The sequence below is a fragment of the Watersipora subatra genome, chromosome 8 (genome assembly GCF_963576615.1).
Source record: "Watersipora subatra chromosome 8, tzWatSuba1.1, whole genome shotgun sequence".
NCBI classification, from domain to species: Eukaryota; Metazoa; Bryozoa; class Gymnolaemata; order Cheilostomatida; family Watersiporidae; genus Watersipora; species Watersipora subatra.
The window spans coordinates 9543076-9562030 of NC_088715.1; the positions used below are offsets into that span (position 1 = coordinate 9543076).

General features: G+C 36.9%; 1 long non-coding RNA gene and 1 pseudogene across 1 annotated transcript; one reads left to right on the top strand and one right to left on the bottom strand.

The window, feature by feature from the left end:
- Positions 1 to 70: 70 nt before the first annotated feature.
- On the bottom strand, positions 71 to 18329 carry LOC137402872 (uncharacterized). Its single transcript, XR_010979496.1, has 3 exons — positions 18288 to 18329; positions 17035 to 17204; positions 71 to 117 (listed from the first exon to the last, which is right to left on the bottom strand). It is a non-coding gene; the product is annotated as an uncharacterized lncRNA (long non-coding RNA).
- On the top strand, positions 6395 to 8186 carry LOC137401832 (general transcription factor II-I repeat domain-containing protein 2-like; annotated as a pseudogene).
- Positions 18330 to 18955: the final 626 nt, after the last annotated feature.

Genomic DNA, 18955 nt, shown 5'->3' on the forward strand with positions numbered 1-18955 from the left:
CAATAGCTTATTGCTTTCTGTCTTGGTGAGCTCTTCTTTAGACAAACATCACAGATTGTCTTGTCTGTACCCAAGTCATAAGATTGAAGATTATCTGGTGGCATCTCAAACACCTGGCTACAAAAAATTAGTCAAAAGTGCTAAACAATTTGCTACATGGGTCATACACTGATAGGTTTTATATGCTACGAGTCATTCTATAATAGATAAGTCTCTTTTTGAATGGTACAATGATAGGTGATAAACTCTACGAGTCATACTTCGGTAGGTGTGTTTTTAAGCTTGTTAATTGGCAGTGGATCAATCTATAAATCTACAACTGCCAAAGGTAAATTTGAGAAGTTTTATTAATAAAAATTAAGCTGAAGTAGTTGGAAAATGCTCATGTGACCGCATCATTGTTATGATAGATATTAGAAGACATCAATATTAGAGAATCTTTATTTCCCTGCGTATCTCTTGCTTACACTCAAAGCTATTTTTACCAATAAAAGTGTTTCTGAAAGTTCGATTAACCCTTTGCGTACCAAGACCGACCTTTGTCGGTTTACGAGCAATGTCTCAGCGTACCAAAACCGACAAACCCGACATTTTTGCCGTTTTCGATAGACCTTTTTTAACCCTTTAGCGACCGCGAGGTTACGATGGAAAAACCGCTAGCGTACCAGCCAATAACTGGCGCGATTTGAGCTTTCGACATGACCGCATAGAAACTGCAGTAACTTACATCAAAATTGTGGCAGTTACATAAATTGACATGCATAGGAAAGCTGAGAAATTTATCTACAAGCTGATGCTTCTTTTATGTAGATAGCTTGCAAATATTTACCAACAGAAGTCTCAATTTGCTGAAGCAGTGAATTTTTTATTTTTGTACGTCATTTTTAATTGTATTTTTTAAATTGATAAAGGCAATTGACAAGGTTGTCTAAATAATTCTTGCATAGATTCATATCTTCACAACAATTTGCAAAAAAACTGGACGTCAAAGAGCATTGAAAGTGTAGATATGAGCTCCGTTACAATGCAGGAGCACCTTTCCAAATTTTCACCGCGTGACCCTAACGACCTGCGACAATCGAGGCTTGACATGGCCGACTAAAATTGGCTATAACTCGCATGCAAATTAGCATGGAGCTATAAATGAATATGCATTTGAAAGCTTAGAAATTTCTCAACGGACAACCATTTATTCCCTGCAAATCGGCTGAGCACACTTTAGTCAAAATTCTGATTTAACAAAGTTGTCACCTCTCTATCATGAAATGTCGATTACAAATATATTTTTAAAAGCAATATCTCTGCCAAAACTGGTTTATAATAAACATATGCACGGTGTCATGTTTACAAGAGTTTGCAAAAAAATTGGGTTATTCAAGCGCATCAAAAGTTGAGTTAGGTGCTTCTGTGCATTCCGGGAGCAGACCTCGGAAATGCTCCTATCGCCATGGCGATAAGCAGTGCAACTGTTACCCGACATGGCTTCTCAAACTCTGCTATAACTCTCGTGCAAATTGGCATAAGACTGCAAATGAATATGCATCTGAAAGCTGAGACATTTTCCTTCAAGCAGCTTGTCGAGACTGCAACTTGAGATGAATATATTCACAGATATGATTTTTTACTGGCAGATTTATGTGCATTTCTTGAAATTATAGATTCAAGTAACAATTTTGCATATAAACTCATTGCACGGATTCAGGTGTGATGCAGCTAAGATCAATGTGTGCTGCAGCAAGGATTTACTGGTTGTGCACAAGAATTGAGTGGTGAGCCTGTATTCACACATTTTGTGACGCAGCAAAAGACAGGAAGCAACATTTATTATGAGCAATTACAGCAAATGATGGAGAAATCATTCTGCTAGATGGCAAAGCAATATGAGAACTGAACTCTTTTGATAAGGTGGGTGATAAGGGCAATGGGCATCAAATACAACATATCAATACACAACAAATACAATAGATAATGACATTTCAGCGAACGTATGTACAAAAGCTAGCAATACAAAGCGAGGAAGCATTTGCAGAAACTAAATAAAATACAATTTGTAAATAAATTTATTTTGCATGGTCGGGATCAAAATATGACTCGCATAGAGATATTCCACAAGAGAATCTGCTGCCGGTACCTTCAGCTTTACTTGCTCATCACCCATGTATACAGACAACTTGTGCACATAGCCAGAGACAGCATCGGAGAGCAAATAACTTTGATCCATATCTGTTAGATGGAATACACTGTCTGAAGTTGAGCCGTCCTTTCTATGCCAGCAAGCTTTCATCTATAGATAGAAATTTATCAGGCAGCAAAACAGAATATAACCAGTCGCATATCATGGCAAAAACACTTTTCAACTTGAACAATTTATTGCCAGCAGGGTCTTCAAAATTGTCAGTAAAAGGTAAACTTGCTTCTATTTTTCTTTCTACTTTCAATTTTATTAAAAATCCGCGTAGATGATGAAGGAATGTGGAACAGTAAGACAACAGAGTATGCTTTTTGAGAATACCTATATGCAAAACTAAACCAATAACTCGTCACATATATTTATCATCAACAGGCTCCGAAGCATCGCGATGTTTTTGAAAGCCATATTTATTCGTTTCGTTAAATATTACATTTATCATGGCCAATGTTATAAAAAGCTTCAAATAATAAAAAAATACTTACCTGTTTATGTATTCGAACTTATCTCCTGCCATGCTGTCATCAAAATGTAATTATTTTGGATTTAAATCAGCTCCTCTTTGATATCCGTCATTATTCCCTGTTTCAACGCCGGCCGTTTCAATCCCACTTTCGCAATCCAATTCACTCTGGCGATCTTCTTTTTCACTTTCATCGTCTTCCCCACATTCTTCTGACTTGAAATACTCTTCTTCACTTTTGAACCAGTCGATATAATCCACTAAACAAATTTTTTAGCCGAGCTCAAATAATCACAAACGTCCATGTTGATCCGCTTTCCATAAAGAAAGATCAAATCTTTACAACGTGTTCTTTTTGCACATGCGCATAAAATTTATTATTTTTAGCCTCAAAACAGTAGTAAAAAACTTACTGAAACTGCTCAAATTTTTAATTTTAATTTTTAGCGTTGTTTTTAAAATAAATACAACGTTTTAAAAAAGGTCTATCGAAAACGGCCAAAATGTCGGGTTTGTCGGTTTTGGTACGCTGAGACATTGCTCGTAAACCGACAAAGGTCGGTTTTGGTACGGATAGGGTTAAAACGTTTTATTTATTTCAAAATTAGCGTTAAAAATTAAAATTAAAAATTTGAGCAATTTCAGTAAATTTTTTACTACTGTTTTGACGCTATAAATAATAAATTTTATGCGCATGTGCAAAAAGAACACGTTGTAAAGATTTGATCTTTCTTTATGGAAAACTGATCAACATGGACGGACGTGATAATTTGAGCTCGGCTAAAAAAATTTGTTTAGAGGATGATATCGACTGGTTCGAAAGTGAGGAAGAGGATTTCAGGTCAGAAGAATGTGGGGAAGACGATGAGAGTGAAAAAGAAGATCGACAGAGTGAATCTGATGACGAAAGTGAGAGTGAAACGACCGACGTTGAACCAGGGAGTAATTTCGGATTTCAAAGAGGAGCTGATCTAAAACCGAAAGGACTGCATTTTGATGAGAGCCTGGCAGGTGTACAAAGTCGAATTACTGGACAGATAAGTATTTTCAATTATTTACAGCTTTTTATTACATCGGTCATCATGAATGTTATAGTTAACGAAACAAATAGATATGGCCTTCAAAAACATGGCGATGCATGGGAGTCTGTCGATGGCAAAGATATTTGGCGAGTTTTTGGTTTAGTTTTGCTCATGGGTATTGTCAAGAAGCCTACTTTGTTGTCGTATTGGTCTACCAATCCGTTATTATCAACGCCAATGTTTAGTAAAATGATTTCGAGGAATAAGTTTTTAATGGTTTTGAACAGTTTGCATTTCACTGACAATTCGGAAAACCCTGATGGCAATAAGTTATTCAAGCTAGGAAATGTTTTAATCATGATATCTGACCGGTTATCTTCTGTTTTGCTGCCCGGTAAATTTATATCTATAGATGAAAGCTTGCTGGCTTGGAAAGGATGGCTCAGCTTCAGGCAGTATATTCCATCTAAAAGATCTAGATTTGGAATAAAGCTATTTGCTCTCTGCGATGCTGTCTCTGGCTATGTGCACAAGCTGTCTGTGTACATTGGTGATGAGCGAGAACAAGCCGAAGGAACTGGTAGAGGCATCACTCACAACATAGTGATGAAATTAATGAATGGTTTGCTTAATTCGGGTCGTTGTTTATATATGGATAATTATTATAATTCGCCAGAGTTAGCAGCTGAACTTATTAAAAATAACACTCATGTTTGCGGAACTCTGCGTGCAAACAGAAAAGGTGTTCCTAAAGATTTGAAAGTTTGCAATGGAAAAGCTATTAAAAAAGGTGAAACAACAAGCTTTTCTAATGGAGAAAGTATGATTGGCTGTTGGAGAGATAAGAAATATATTTCTGTAATTTCAACTATGCATAAAAACTTGGATGTCGTAGATACAGGCAAAGTAAACTATAAAAGGGGATAAATTTTGCAAACCAGCTGCTATTTTGGATTACAACCGATACATGGGAAGAGTTGACAAATCTGATCAAAATTTGCATTATTATAACGCTGCGCGTAAAACCATGAAATGGTACAAAAAACTATTTTTCCATTTATTAGATAATTGTGTGTACAACGCAGCCATAGTTTATAGAATCCGTAGCGGTTGTAAAATAACTGACTTAGAGTTTCGACAGAAATTAATTAGACAAATATTTGAATACACTGGATCTTGCCGCAAAAACACTGTTCCCCGCGCTTCAACTTCTTCCGCTCATCGATTAGTGCTAAATAGTCCAGGAAAAGGTAAACGAGCTAAATATAGAATTTGTAGGCGCTGCCCAAAGTGAGCTGACGACAACACCCGTAAGCGAGACGAAACTAGATTTAAATGCCAAGCATGTGGAGTACCTTTGTGCGAACCCTGTTTTGAGCCTTACCATGCTAGATAAATTTCCAAATTGTATTTAAAATAATTTAGTTTATGCAAATGCTTTGTTGTGTTGTTAGCTATTGTACATACACTTGCTGAAATGTCATGATATATTGTAGTTGTTGTGCATTGTTATGTTGTATTTGTTGCCCACGGCCCTCTTCAGGGCCACATCTAATCAAAGAGTTCAGTTCTCATATTGTTCTGCCATCTGGCAGAAGGATTTCTCCATCATTTGCCGTTTCTACTCATAATAAATGTTGCTTCCTGTCTTTTGCTGCTTCACCAACTGTGTGAATACAGGCTCACCACTCAATTCTTCTTGTGCACAACCAGTTAATCTTTGCTGCAGCACACATGCATCCATGCGATCAGTTTGCAAAATTGTTACATGAATCTATAGTTTCAAGAAATGCATATCAATCTGACAGAAAAAAATAATAACTGAATATATAGATCTGAAGTTGCAGTGTTTGAAAGCTGCCCTGAGGAAAAAATCTCAGTCTGTAGGAAAATATCTCAGCTTTCAGATGCATATTCATTTGCAGTTTTATATAAATTTGCACCAGAGTTTGAGGGGCCATGTCCGGTAACTGCAGCACTGATTATCGCCATGGCGTCAGGAGCATTTCGTAGGTCTGCACCCGCGATCCACAGGGGCACCTGACTACACTTTTGATGCGCTTGGACAACCTATTTTTTTGCAAACTCTTGTAAACATATGACACCATGCAGATGCTTATCATGAACCGGTTTTAGCAGAGATATTGCTTCTAAAAGTGTATTTGTTATCGAAATTTCATGGTAGAGGGGTGACAACTTCGTCGAATCTGTCTTGTGACTAAAGTGTTCCCAGTCGATGTACAGGGAATAAATGGCTGTTTGTTGAAAAATTTCTAAGCTTTCAAATGCATATTCATTTACAGCTCCATGCGAATTTGCATGCGAGTTATAGCCAAGTTTAGACGACCATGTCGCGCCTCCATTATTCGCAGGTTGTTAGTCTTGCGCTGAAAATTTCGAGAGGCGTTCCTGCATTGCAACGGAGCTTGTAACTCCGCATTCAATGCTTATGTGTCAAACTCAATGCATATGTGTCAAACTCAGGCCCGCGGGCCAAATTTGGCCCGCAGTGTGATTATAATTGGCCCGCGAGATCATATCAAATGTGCATTAGAGCTGGCCCGCGGTATATACTGTGCCACTAATACTACAAATCCCATAATGCTTTGCTAGTAATTTGCCGCGCAGTAAAACCCGGCAAGCGCTCCTTACTTCCGTTTACAGTCAGTCATCCATGCCCCGGTCGCATCGGACAAATTAATAATTTCACCCTCCACAAAAATGGTCAAACGAAAGATAGACAACAAGACCTTCCAAGACAGGTGGGAGGCAAATTATTTGTTCATGACTATAAAGGACAAACCTGTTTGTCTTGTGTGCGGAGCTAGCGTGGCTGTAATAAAAGAATATAACATAAGAAGACACTATGAAACGAAACATTATGAAAAGTACAAGGACCTGGACCTAAAGCAGAAGCTGCAGAAGGTGGAGGAGATGAAAAGAAGTCTGGCTTGCAGGCAGACCTTGTTCACGAAAGCAAAATCAAAAAGTGAAGCTGCTGTAAAAGCCAGCTTTATTGTGGCAGCAGAGATCGCAAAATGAGCCCGGCCCTTCAGTGAGGGAGAGTTTGTCAAAAAGTGCATGGTCAAAGTTTGCGACATCGTGTGCCCAGATAAGAAGCAAGAATTTTTAAACATGAGCCTGAGCAGAAATACCGTGGCTGAGCGCGTGTGTGAGCTTTCTACTAATCTACATGAACAACTAATAAAAAAGGGAAAAGATTTTATTGCATACTCCCTTGCTGTGGATGAGAGCAGCGACACGTCTGATACTGCCCAGCTGTCAATCTTCATCCGTGGAGTAGACTCGAGCCTGTGCGTCACAGAGGAACTTTTAGGATTAAAATCAATACATGGAACGACCACAGGAAAAGATATCTTTGAAGAAGTATCCAAATGTATGACTGAAATGAGCCTGCCTTGGGATAAACTTGTGGGACTGACAACAGATGGTGCGCCCGCAATGTGCGGTCAAAAGAGTGGATTGGTCGGCAGGATTCAGGAGAAGATGCGGGAGGAAAATGCAGGTAAGCTTACAGTTTATCACTGTATCATTCATCAGGAAGCGCTCTGTGGCAAAGCTTTGCAAATGGAACATGTTATGAGCTCTATAAAAGGAGTGGTCAACTTCATAAGAGCCAAGGGTTTGAATCACCGGCAGTTCAAGTCTTTTCTGGAGGAGTTGGATTCAGAACACAGAGGTGAGATGGCTAAGCAGAGGGAAAGTACTGAACAGATGTTTTGAGCTGCGCGAGGAAATCTGTCAGTTTATGGAGAACAAAGGGAAGGACACAACAGAGCTGAGAGATGAAAAGTTTCTGTGTGAGCTGGCATTTCTCTCTGACATTGTGAGCCATCTCAATGTGCTTAACCTGCAGCTTCAGGGACGGGGCCACGTCATCACAGACATGTACGCAGCTGTGAGGCCCTTCAAAACTAAGTTGCATCTGTAGAAGACACAGATGGTGCAAGGAAACTTTGGTCATTTTCGGTGCTGCCAAACCATGGCAGCGGAAATGTCTCCTGCCGTGCTGCCTAGCGCACAGTTCGCTGAAAAAATCAACGCGCTCAGCGCCGAGTTTTCCCGGCGATTTGCCGACTTCGAGGCTCAGAAAGGGAGATTTGAACTGCTCAGTAACCCGTTTGCGATCGATGTGGAAAGCGCACCAACCAGCCTCCAAATGGAGCTAATTGAACTCCAATGTAATGACATGCTCAAATCAAAATATGACTCTGTTGGTGCTGCGCAGTTTCCATGTTTCCTCCCCGACACAATGCCTCAATTACGCACCCAAGTTGCTCAGATGCTCTCAATGTTCGGCAGCACATATCTATGTGAGCAACTGTTCTCTATGATGAAGGTGAACAAAACACCTCACAGAAGTCCACTCACTGATGAGCACCTTCACTCCGTCCTGAGGCTTTCCTCAGCTCAGAGCCTGACTCCAGACTTTGACGAACTTGCATCTAAGAAAAGATGCCAGGTATCTGGCTTAGACCAATGTGTAGAGTAAATCAGAGCGTAGCAAACTGAGCTTGAATATATCTGTTTCTTATGCATTTTTTCTACTGCAAGGCATGGTCTGTCAATAGTTGAAATGTTGGATTTTTATCGAATGACATTATTATTTTTAGTTCTGTTGTTGGCTTTGAAAAAGATTTACTTGAAAAAGGAACTGGAAAGGATAAGGGGAGAGACATACTACTTTATTTATTTAAATATGAAATGGATTTCACCGTGTCTTTTATTTCAAATTTAATTTCTCACATTTTTGTAATATAAAGCTTTGGTTGTTCCAAATTCTGTGTTTAAGCAAAACTAAAGTTTGTTTTCATATGAAAAGGTTAAACATTACATATCAGTTGCAGTTAATTTTTCAATAAATATTGACTTTGGCCCGTGACTTTACTTCTCTGCTTGATTTTGGCCCACTGTGAATTTGAGTTTAACACCCCTGCTGCATTGCAACGGAGCTTGTAACTCCGCATTCAATGCTCTTCGACGATCAGTTTTTTTTGCAAGATGTTGTGAACATATGACTCTATGCAAGTATCTTTAGTACAACATGGTCAATTACTTATATCAATTAGAAAAATACAATTGAAAATGGCATACAAAAATAAAAATTTCATAGCTTCAGCAAATCGACATTTTTGTTGGCAAGTATTTGTGAGTTATCTACATAGAAAAAGCATCAGCTTGTAGAGAAATTTCTGAGCTTTCTTATGCATACTAATTTATGTAACTGCCACAATTTTCTTGTAAGTTACTGCAGTTTCTATGCGTTCATGTCGGCAGCTCAAATCGCGCAAGTTATTGCACGGTACTCTAGTGGTTTTTCTATCGTGGCCGCGCAGTCGCTAAAGGGTTAAAAGTGCAATGTACTTGAAGTGAACATAAGGAGAGACGAATACTTAGAAATTACCAGTGATTTCTACAACGAGGAAGGTGTAAACTTAGATTGAATAAGATACTTAATGATTCCCTGTCGTCCCTGTATATTAACCCTTTGCAAACCAAAACCGAACTTTATCGGTTTACGAGCAATGCCTCAGCGTACCAAAACTGAAAATACCGACATGTTTCCGTTTTCGATAGACCTTTTTAACAAAGTTTTATTTATTTTAAAAACAGCATTAAAATTTAAAATTAATAATTTGAGCAATTTCAGTAAGTTTTTTACTACTGTTTTGAGGCTATAATTAATCTCTTATGCGCATGTGCAAAAAGAACACGTTGTAAAGGTTTGATCTTTCTTTATGGAAAGCCGATCAACATGGACGAAAGTGATTATTTGAACTTGGCTAAAAAATGTTGTTTAGATGATGATGATATCGACTGGTTCGAAAGTGAAAAAGAAGATTTCAGGTCAGAAGAATGTGGGGAAGACGATGAAAGTGAAAAAGAAGATCAACTGAGTGAATCTGATGGTGAAAGTGAGAATGAAACGACCGACGTTGAACCAGAGAGTAACTTCGGATTTGAAAGAGGAGCTGATCTAAAACCAAAATAACTGCATTTTGATGAGAGCTTGGCAGGAGTTCAAAGTAACATTACTGGGCAGATAAGTATTTTCAATTATTTACAGCTTTTTATTACATCGGCCATCATGAATGTGATAGTTAGCGAAATAAATAGATATGGCCTTCAAATACATGGCAATGCCTGGGAGCCTGTCGATGGCAAAGATGTTTGGCGAGCTTTTGGCTTAGTTTTGCTCATTGGAATTGTCAAAAAGCCTAATTTGTTGTTGTATTAGTCTATCAATCCGTTAAAGATGTGGTTACGCCAAAAAATTCGATTTAAGAAATTAAGACCCACAAAAGGCTAAAACATCAGCTACAATTTGATGCCATTTTTGTCTTTGTAGACCAACCCTGTCCAGAGATATATGCGTTTGAATGAGGCCTTTTTTTGAAAAGCTCACTTTCCAGCGGGTGCTTCTTTCGTGAAGTCACAAGCAATATATCTGAAAAGAAACCACAAGCGATAAATATGAGGTCGCTTCCTTAGCCAATTATCAGCGCGAAATTTTTATATAGGCCGTAATAAATGTTATCACTCGTAAAACGTGTTGTCTGTGATCTCAAATTTAGGGACTTTACTCTGTTATTAAATCGCATGGACATCGATATTTACTAAATTAATTAACATCGTTACTTTAATGAATTACTCGATCGACGTGTTTTATTGGCGAACAACATACATGTAAAAGTAAAATTGTTGTAAAGTTACTGTGAAGGTGACTCTGAGTTTTCTTGGCATCAAGTAGGTAAAGTTCTACGGAGGAAGATCGAAGAATGGAAGTAAATTTATCTTTTACTATGAGTCTCCTATAGAGTTTCCTGTTGAGTTTACATTCAGATTATATTTTCCTGTTTGAGGCTAAAATGTCATTTCCTGCGCGTGCGAGATACGTATGTACAGTGAGTTCTTGACGGCTTCTTTTTAATCTTTAGCATCTAGCTATACAATGGCTTAGATTGATGAATATACTAAAGGTAATATTTTAGTACTCATTAATACATGTAGGCCTACTAATTAATAAAATTATAACTTTTGCTATCACTAATCATTGTTTTACATTTTTTATCGGTTCACCTAGCTATAGTTGCATCAAACTTTCTGTGGCAGCTTTATCTAGTAAATTAGATTTATGATTTGACTTTAGATGTTCACTTTTCACTTGTAGAAAGTGAAGAAAATTGATTGATCAATGCAAATCTTTAATTTCCAGAACCAAAGCTCAGAATCGTTGGCTTGGCGTACTTGACCCTTTGTTAAACATTTATTCGTTTTTAAAATTACACTCGCTATCTGTTTAACTCCCAATTTGAAAGCTTTCAATAGATACGCTTTAGAATGACATATCTATGAATGACATATATTTATTGCATTTGTTTTACTGATTACAGAATGTTTATGTCATGCCACCAGCCGAAGCAGCTTTGTCAGTGTGGAAACTGCCATAAAGGGGAAAGAGAGATTTGAATGTGTGCTGCATAAACCATGATGTTTTGTTTGAGTTTGTTGCAGTAGATGAATTTGTCTTATTGTATCAGCTAAAATTATGTGAGTGGCCAAGACTTGATGAATATTTTTAATAAAAACTTTATGCCGAGATGAAAATATATTTGCTTGTAAAAATTATATAATAAAATAATATTGTTGAAGATCATGCAAAACATGATTTGCAGAACTTTGTAGTGAATTGGATATGGTATATGGATGTCGGCATAACTGGAGAATGTGAGTTCAAATTCAGTTTGCAGCAGACTTCTCATCCTTAAAATTCTATCAATATGTATATCCTTTCCAAAGACGTGGCTTGCTTACTTACGGTAGTAAGAAACTAGTAGTAAGTGTAGGCAATGATATACAGCCCCGCCCCCAAGGATAGGCGACATACATAAGGTGGGCGGGACTTATGGGAGGCTGTATATCGTTACTATGGGTAACGGCAGAACTGTGCTGATACAAAAACCTTATTCAACATAGTTAGCTTGACAGAATTACCGTAGACCGGTAGAATTGGTAGACGGTACCCAAATCTTTACACAACATTTGGAGAAAGTGAGTAGAACGAGTTTTCAATTTTCGTTATTTGATGCCTTTGAAACATTCATAATAATGCATCTGTAGCTAGATTTAAAATTTTATTCTAGCCAACTTGAGCAAATACAAAATAAGATATATGCCAATAGAGCGGCGTAGGACTAGACTTTTATCGCAAATACCCGATGTGAATACGAGAGATAGAGACAGGTTGTATAACGCGTGACATCATTTTGGGCAAGTCTGGGCACGTTTTTGTGACCTGAGCATTTTTACGGTGATCAGATTTTTTCGATTTTAATCTTCAAATATCTTGGCAATGCAATCGCGTAACACAACAAACAACATATCAACTGATGGAGAAAAAAAAGCTTTCTTCTAAGATCAACTCAACTTTGACGCAACCACATATTTAATATTAACGCCAATGTTTAGTAAAATGATTTCAAGGAATAAGTCTTTAATGGATTTGAACAGTTTGCATTTCACTGACAATTTGGAAAACCCTGATGGCAATAAATTGTACAAGCAAGGAAAGGTTTTAGCCATGATATCTATCCGGTTATCTTCTGTTTTGCTGCCCGGTAAATTTATATCTATAGATGAAAGCTCGTTGGCTTGGAAAGGACGGCTCAGCTTCAGGCAGTATATTCCATCTAAAAGATCTAGAATTGGAATAAAGCTATTTGCTCTCTGTGATGCTGTCTCTGACTATGTGCACAAGCTGTCTGTGTACATTGGTGATGAGCGAGAACAAGCCGAAGGAACTGGTAGAGGCATCACTCACAACATAGTGATGAAATTAATGAATGGCTTGCTTAATTCGGGTCGTTGTTTATATATAGATAATTATTATAATTCGCAAGAGTTAGCAGCTGAACTTATAAAAAATAACACTCATGTTTGCGGAATTCTGCGTCCAAACAGAAGAAGGGTTCCTAATGATTTGAAAGTTTGCAATGGAAAAGCTATTAAAAAGGTGAAACAACAAGCTTTTCTAATGGAGAAAGTATGATTGGCTGTTGGAGAGATAAAAAAATATTTCTGTAATTTCAACTATGCATAAAAACTTGGATGTCGTAGATACAGGCAAAGTAAACTATAAAGGGGAGAAAGTTTGCAAACCAGCTGCAATTTTTGATTACAACAATTACATGGGAGGAGTTGACAAATCTGATCAAAATTTTCATTATTATAACGCTGCCCGAAAACCATGAAATGGTACAAAAAACTATTTTTTCATTTATTAGATATTTGTGTGTACAATGCAGCCATAGTTTATAGAATCCATAGCGGTTGTAAAATAACTGACTTAGAGTTTTGACAGAAATTAATTGATTAAATATTTGAATACACTGGATCTTGTCGCAAAACACTGTTCCCAGCGCTTCACCTTCTTCCACTCATCGATTAGTGCTAAATAGTCCAGAAAAAGGTAAACAGGCTAAATATAGAGTTTGTAAGCCCTGCCCAAAGCGAGCTAATGACGACACCCGTAAGCGAGATGAAACTAAATTTAAATGCCAAGCCTGTGGAGTACCCTTGTGCAAACCATGTTTTGATCCTTACCATGCTAAATAAATTTCCAAATTGTTTTTAATTTAGTTTCTGCAAATGTTTTGTTGTGTTGCCAGCTATTGTACATAAATTTCCTGAAATATCATGATATATTGTATTTGTTGAGAATTGGTATGTTATGTTGTATTTGTTGCCCTCGCCCCTTTTCAGGGAACATCTAATCAAAGAGTGCAGTTGTCATAGTGTTTTGCCATCTGGCAGAATGATTTCTCCGTCATTTGCTGTTTCTGTTCATAATAAATGTTGCTTCCTGTTTTTTGCTGCTCCACCAAATGTGTGCATACAGGCTCACCACTCAATTTTTCATGTGCACAACCAGTTAATCCTTGCTGCAGTACCCATGCCTCCGTGCAATCAGTTGATATGCAAAATTGTTACATGAATCTACAGTTTCAAGAAATACATATAAATCTGACAGTAAAAATCGTAACTGAATATAAAGATCTAAAGTTGCAGTCTTTGCAAGCTGTCTGGAGGCAAATATTCAGTCCGTAGGAAAGTATTTCAGCTTTTAGATGCGTATTCATTAGCAGTTTTATGTCAATTTGTACCAAAGCTATAGCACAATTTGAGGAGCCAGGTTGGGTAACTCCACTGCTAATCGCCATGGAGTCATGAGCATTTCAAAGGTCAACACCCGCAATGCACAGAAGCTCCTAACTACAATTTTGGTGCGCTTGGACAACCATTTTTTTGCAAACTCTTGTAAACATATGACACCCTGCATATGTTTATCATAAACTGGTTTTGGCGGAGATATTGCTTCTAAAAATGTATTTGTATCGAAAGTTCATGGTAGAGGGGTGACAAATTTGTCTACTCTGACTGTTGACTAAAATGTTCACAGGTGATTCTCAGGAAATAAATGGATGTTTGTTGAGAAATTTGTAAGCTTTCAAATGCATATTCATTTATAGTTCCATGCCAATTTGCATGCGAGTTACAGCCAAGTTTCTACTACCATGTCAAGCCTCCATTATTTGCAAGTCGTTAGGGTCACACGCTGAAAATTTCGAAAGCGCTCCTGCATTGCAAGGGAGCTCGTAACTCCACGTTCAATGTGCTTCGACAATCAGTTTTCTTTGCAAATTCTTGTGAACATATGAATCCATGAAAGTATTATTTTTACAACATTGTCAATTACTATTATCAATTAGAAAAATACAACTGCATATACTACGAATACAAAATTCGTAGCTTCAGCAAATCGAGACTTTCGTTGCTAAGTATTTGTGGGCTATCTACATAGAAGAAGCATCGGCTTGTAGAGAAATCTCTACGCTTTCCTATGCATGTTGAGGTATGTAACTGCCACAATTTTAATGTAAGTTACTGCAGTTTTTATGCGGTCATGTCGAAAGCTCAAATCGAGCCAGTTACTGCCCGGGACTCTAGTGGTTTTTCCATCGTAATCTCGCGGTCGCTACAAGGTCAAAAGTATGGTATCTGTTTTATTTAGATAACATTAGAGACAAACATACAGATTATAACATTGAAGAATATTAAGGTTTTCTTTAAACTGAACAATATATTTCTAACTTAAGGACTTTCCAAAATTTATTGGAGAGTTTATCAGAAAGTATGGGTGCGATTCTGTCAACTACAATTGATTTTGATGTTTGAGGTGGTATGACTGCAAGGATATTTTGAGATTAAAATTGACAAAATTTGATCTCGGTAAGATGCTTGAATTAAACAAGACTGTGATTATCATGTCCATAGTTGAATAGAGTCTGAAGAAATAAAAAGCAAAACACGACTTGATCGAACTAAGCGATATCAACCAAAGTATCAATAGCAAATAGTCTCATCTTTTCAAATAGAGCTTTCTTTTGAGCATTTTATCAGTGATGAGTTTTGACGATATTAATCTTGAAAAATATTGCCAGTCAGTTCAATTGAGATATCACAAACAATTGCAAATGATAAAGATACTTATACTTTCTGATAAAATCTATCAAAGTTTTATGTAAGTTTATTATAGGTGGTTAATTAATAAAATCCACCAAGTTGATTGTGAGACACACAGAAGCATGCAGAACATTTTTACTTTTCAGTTTAAGAGATCAGGAGTAACTTGATATGAAATTACACCAACAAATTTACCAAACTATATAACTATCTTACTATTGGTCATTTGTTTTGGAAAACAATGTTTAAACAGCAAAGATCTTGTTGTAAACCACAAACAGTATGAATGTAGGCTGTAAGTCAAAAGCACATTTTGAGTTAAATATTGAGCTTTGAGTTGGCCAACTTCAGTACAAATGCAAGCATACTATGTATTATGTAATACTATTAATATTATTATTATAATATTATTATAATTAATATAATTATTATAATATTATATAATATTAATATTATATATAATATTAATATTATCATAATACTATGTATTATGATGTTGCCCTGGAGCAGGATTTTTGTTCTTGTTGGATTATCAGATGTCTGAATAGCCGGTTGGTTGGTGTTTGCATAAAAGATTAGAGGTAGGTCAGTGTTTGAATGAAAGGGTTAATGAGTGTTTATACGAAGGGTTAATGAGTGTTTATATAAACATGAATATAGCTTTCCCCATTTTTGGACAGTCATATGGAGTGTTGATTTTTCATGAATGGGACACGAATTAAAGCTAGTTGTAGTTGAATTTCCGTGAATACGAGGCTAAAGGGTATTAATTATATCAACTACATTATAGCTTAACCCAGGTAATAAAGCTTAAGGTTACTAAACACATTACTTAGTTGGCTTAACACAGGTATTAAAATACTTACCTATAAAAAGATAGTAACTCACATTGTCAGCTAATGATTTAGTCAGTTAATAATCATCATTTCAATTAATTAGAACAATAGTTATTTTGGTCGTTACGCATAACAACCAACAGTGCTAGTTGATCAACCCAACCGCTTCAAATGACTTTTCATTACTAAACCTTTAGCCCTACAAATTTCACTGATAACGATCAACAGACCGCCGTCTGTTGACCGCCTGTCCGCAGACGGCGGTTGACAGACCGTTGTCTTTCGACCGTCGTCTGTTGTTGGTAATAAAGTTGGTAATAGTTCATAGTTGTTAATAAACTTGAAGTTTATTGACTATTGCCCGGTTAATTATGAAGAAACGTGTTAGAATCCTGCACTGCATGACATAAAAAGCTTGTCTAAAAGATGTTGTCTACAAACCCTGGTGTAATTTAGAACGATCATAACTGATACTGCTATAACATAATATGCTCCTGCTTACACAAAATTGGCTAAAGCAGCGTGAAATACATGAGATGGTATGGAAGTTAGAGTGTAATTTCTTGAACTTACAAAACCCAGCAGTGGACAATTTTATACAGTGCAGTATCAACAACTAGAAAATCAGCAGTGTAAGCTGATCCATATATCAACCCCATACTAAAGCATAGCTGCAGTATATGTGTAGTTTCAGATTTTTAAGAATATACATGTGCAGTGCAAATAAATTGTTATGTTTACTTTTATATGCGTCATGGAAGTAAATCTGCAGTGGAATGCAGCCAGGTATTTGCAGTAAGAATGCAGTTACAGTAGCAGTAAGTGTCAACTGCACATTAAAAGTTGTAAGTGATTGCAAAACTAGTGTATTGCGTTGCAATGATGCAATACAACAGTGCAGTTGTTATGCATCATAACCCAGGCTATGTGCACTATTATATATTTTAACTTTAACTAACATATAGGCTTAGGAAGACTCACCCACATCCACTGTTTCCACACAACAGCAGGTGTTTGCTCTCATAGTAGGTGGTCAAACAGGTCATACAGTGAATATGGTTACATGGCAGCACTTTAGGGTTGACAATAGTGTCACTTTTACAGCAGCAAAATTCACACTCAACATCTACTACAGCATCAGCCATTGTAATCTAGAAATAAAACACACCTTGTCTGAGATTCACTTCACTACCTATATATAGAAGTATAACATCATCGCTGAAACTTTCTGCAACAAGTTGTAACACAATTTGTGAAAGCTTTTGGTTTCAATCAACCGCTCTTTAAAGAAAATGTTGAACTTTGAGTGACTTTTCATGCCCTAGCAAGCAACACTGAGATGCAACAAGCAATGTTTGCATGAGTTTTACTTTGAAATGAATGAACAGCATTTTGTATCTTGTTCAGAAAGTTGAAGTCAAGAACATCTAGTTTGCTGCAATAATATCATAATTAACTAGGGTGAAATGTGTATGTAATACCATCAACTAAATCATTTTCACTTATGTTCAAAAACTACATAGAGACAACTCTGTTAGATTACAATCTATGGCTGCAAATACACTGACAGCGTAGCGATGAACTCTAATCTGTAGCATGGAAATTTATCAAGCGATTGTAAATTGTAATATCACAATTTGGAGAGGAACGTACATGTATTTCTTTATCATAGCAATGAGTTATTTAAAGTATATGTAAATCCACTACAACATTTACTTGAAAGATAGCGTATCCATAAAATATTGTCCACCTGTTTGTCCGCTTATATCAATCACGTGCAACGCAAATTTCACACCACATCATTATTATGAAATCAGTTTTGTCTTGTTATGTGAGTGAGTGTGATACTCCTGCCTGGCCTTCCTTGCCGTTCATTCCATCAATCTAAGGTAATTAATTGCAACCATTACTGTGGTAAATGGCTATAGGAACAAGCCCTTTATCAGAGGTATAGAACGCTTTGCTGATATTAAACTCAGTGGTATAATAATTGCCAGGTCCTTTAATAACTTCCTCTTGTCAGACAGCAACTAGCAGATAAATACATGTATATAAACAGTAGATAAAACGATTAGTAGTGAGATATGATGTATGTAATATGCATGAACTGAACCTGTTTTTATTTTAGATTTAGCTAGTGATGATGAACATGAATAAAGATAATAAAAGTGATAATAACAGTGTGTGTATCAAAATGCACAATTAGCACACTGCTATTAGGACTATCTACTCACTCGTTACTTGATACTCTGCGTATGATCAAAGCTTCAACCGTTATGGATTAATAAATTTCAGCTCACGTAGAGGCGACGCGGAAGTTAGCCCAAGCGTAATGTGGATTAGGTCATTGCTTTTATGCGGGTAGCGCTATCAGTCACTAGTTAGCTAGCTGTTGAGCGCGCGGGTGATCAAGCGTGAAGCATGTAAAACAGATAGGCTAAAATATATTTCACACGCTCTATGTCAAATGTGGAGTAAAAGGAAGGGTAACTTCAAAAGGACTCGCTAACCCATAGTATTACTGGTATGTGGGTCTCGCTATCCGTCACTTAGCAAATAGTTGAACTCACAATGATTTAGGCGTGAAACACATTAAGCAGAAAATAATTGGTGTTGAATGATGGGATACATGATGCTCAGACTAAATTGATCCCTGAGATCATGGCTGTTACAGTTAGTCAAGGGATTTATGATAACTAGAACCAAAGGATTACGCAGTACTCCACAGTATATTAGTGCATGTAATTGCAAAGGAAGGTTGAGTCCTCCTTTGCTACAACACATGTGAGGATATATCTGCATAAACTATTAGACATATGTTACAATCGCTTTATAGAGCAAAACGAAAGATAATTTGAAAGTTAATTGCTTCAATGTCATTATACAGTTCTAAATCACCAAA